The following is a 2,198-nucleotide window of genomic DNA, read 5'->3' as shown; positions in this document are numbered from 1 at the left end:
GGTCATCCCGAGTGTGGACCCTGTTAGAATGAAGGTACTAGCTCCCATGCAGACCTAGCAGCAAAAACCACTTTAGTGACACCATCCTCCTCACATAGATTTGGGGCTCCCTGAGACCCCCCGACAGCTCTGGGTCTTAAATCATTTACTGGGATACCCATCCCTTAATCCTGCTTCTCCATCACCAGTATCCTCCATCACCTGTTTGCTGCCTGGCTTGCCCGTTTTCCCCCAGGAACACTAGTAGCCTCAGGAGCAGAACCCAAATGCCTCCCTCCTGCCTCCTTCCCAACGCTGAGCACTTTCGATGAGGCCTCCTGTTCCTGGCCTCCCTGCTCCCCTCGAAGACTTCTTCTCCGTGTCCTCTAGCTTCTTTTCTCTTTCTTCCACCAACTTTTTCTTTGCTCCCTTCTGCTTTGTATATTCTCTTCCCCAGCCGACTCCTTCAGTTTTCCACTTTCTACCAGCATCTCTTGGTGCATGACTCCAAAAGGGATGTCCTGTCTAGATGTCTCCCTGAGCTCAAGTTCTATGAGTCCCCCTTCTTGCTCGGTACCCCCACCCAAAAGCCATGCCAGTGGCTCTACTTCACGACCAAATAACTGAACTTATCTGCCTGGGGGCTCCACCTGGGCTCCGTGCTGCAAATGTTGGTGCCACCATGAACCCAACCACCTGTGTGTGAAATCTTAGCGGAATTGCTGACTCCTTTTTCTCCCGTTAAGATTAAAAAAATAAATGGGGACCAGCTTTGAAAATCCCCTGAGCAGACAAAACCAATTTCATCATTCAAATAAAGCTTAATTTAACATATTTTGCAAGACTAATTTAACCTGGGTCACTTCCTGCTTATGCCTCTGAAAATCATAAGCAAAACTTAAACTGTTTCCCTAGGTTGATATGAAGTAACCACCGACCAATTCTCTATCACTTAAGACAATTCTAATAATATAACCAATCACTATGAAGCATAAACAGTCACTGTTTCCTCATTGCATAAGCTGCTTTGTAACAATATGACCCAGAGCCTCATTCCATGTTCGGTTCGAGTGCTCCCAGCCTGCAAACTGCCTTTTTGGTGTGTGCACAATAAACTTTTACTAATTATTACTTCAGTGATGCCTTGGTTTTATACTTCTGTTATTTCTGATCTTCTGACACTCCCTTTCTCCCAATATTTAATCAATTGTCAAACCTATCAATTCTACCTCTGCAGTACCTCTCACCTCCAGCTGCTTCTCTCCTCTCCCGCTGCAAGTCCCACCCTAATCCCGGCCACGTTTTCCCTTCCCTGGACTATTTATTGAGCATGGTCTAATGTGTCACCATATTCGGCCCCTTGCCTCTCTCTTGCATGTAGCTAGTCCTGGGTCTCAAATATGATTGACTGTTTTGTTCAAAATCTCTGTGGCTTCTCATTGCATGCAGAATAAATTTCAAACACCTGAGCCAGCACCAAATCGGAGTCCCTTAAGCCCGCTTCACATAAGCACCACTGCTGCTTACTACTGAAGCCTGACTCTCCTTCCCGTCTTTGCTGTGCTGCTGCTCCCGCAACCCTGAACGCCCCATCTCTCCACCTCCAGGTATCAAAATCTTGCACGACACAAAGGCCCAGTTCAGATGCCACCTCCCCTGTAGAGTTTTCCCTGGAGACTTAGCTGGAAATGATAAGCCCCTTCTACTTTGCATTATTGTTTTTATCTGTTGTCTTGACTTGCCTATTAGACTATAGGTTCCTTGAAGACAAGATCCATGTCTGATTCATCTAAGAGTCCATCAAAGCATTCTGCAAGGTTAAAACATGGTAGCTATTTGAAATAATACCAGTTGAAAAAGTGACTAAGGATGAATGAAAGAATGAATGAAGGGGTGGGTAGGCTAACAAAATTGCCAACTAATATCAGTCCATAAAAGAAATGAAGAATGGAGAGAAAGGTGAGGGGGCAGATACAGGTGAATACAGGTGCCAATACTTCAGTCTTCTAGGATGAGTGAAGTTACATGGGGAAGAGAGCGGTTCTCTTTCAAATCCGTGAGACTGATACCTTCGTATGTTCCATGGCGGCTGATGTGAGTTTTCCTTTCAAAGGTTGAACCCGGTGAGTTGGGCAAAGTGGAGGCAGGTGAATGAGCCCTCCTATAGCTAGAGGTGGAGGCGTTGCCTCGTGTGCTTCCACCTACAAGCAGGGAAAAGC

General features: G+C 46.0%; 1 protein-coding gene across 1 annotated transcript in view; it reads right to left on the bottom strand.

Moving 5' to 3' along the window:
- The window catches only part of COL17A1 (collagen type XVII alpha 1 chain), a 55,756-nt gene that overhangs the window by 41,906 nt on the left and 11,652 nt on the right, over positions 1-2,198 (bottom strand). The window lies entirely within an intron of this gene.

Source organism: Pteropus vampyrus, unplaced genomic scaffold (genome assembly GCF_000151845.1).
Source record: "Pteropus vampyrus isolate Shadow unplaced genomic scaffold, Pvam_2.0 Scaffold89, whole genome shotgun sequence".
NCBI lineage: Eukaryota > Metazoa > Chordata > Mammalia > Chiroptera > Pteropodidae > Pteropus > Pteropus vampyrus.
Note: the sequence above shows the minus strand (reverse complement) of the source record. Positions and strands in the feature narration are given on the sequence as shown.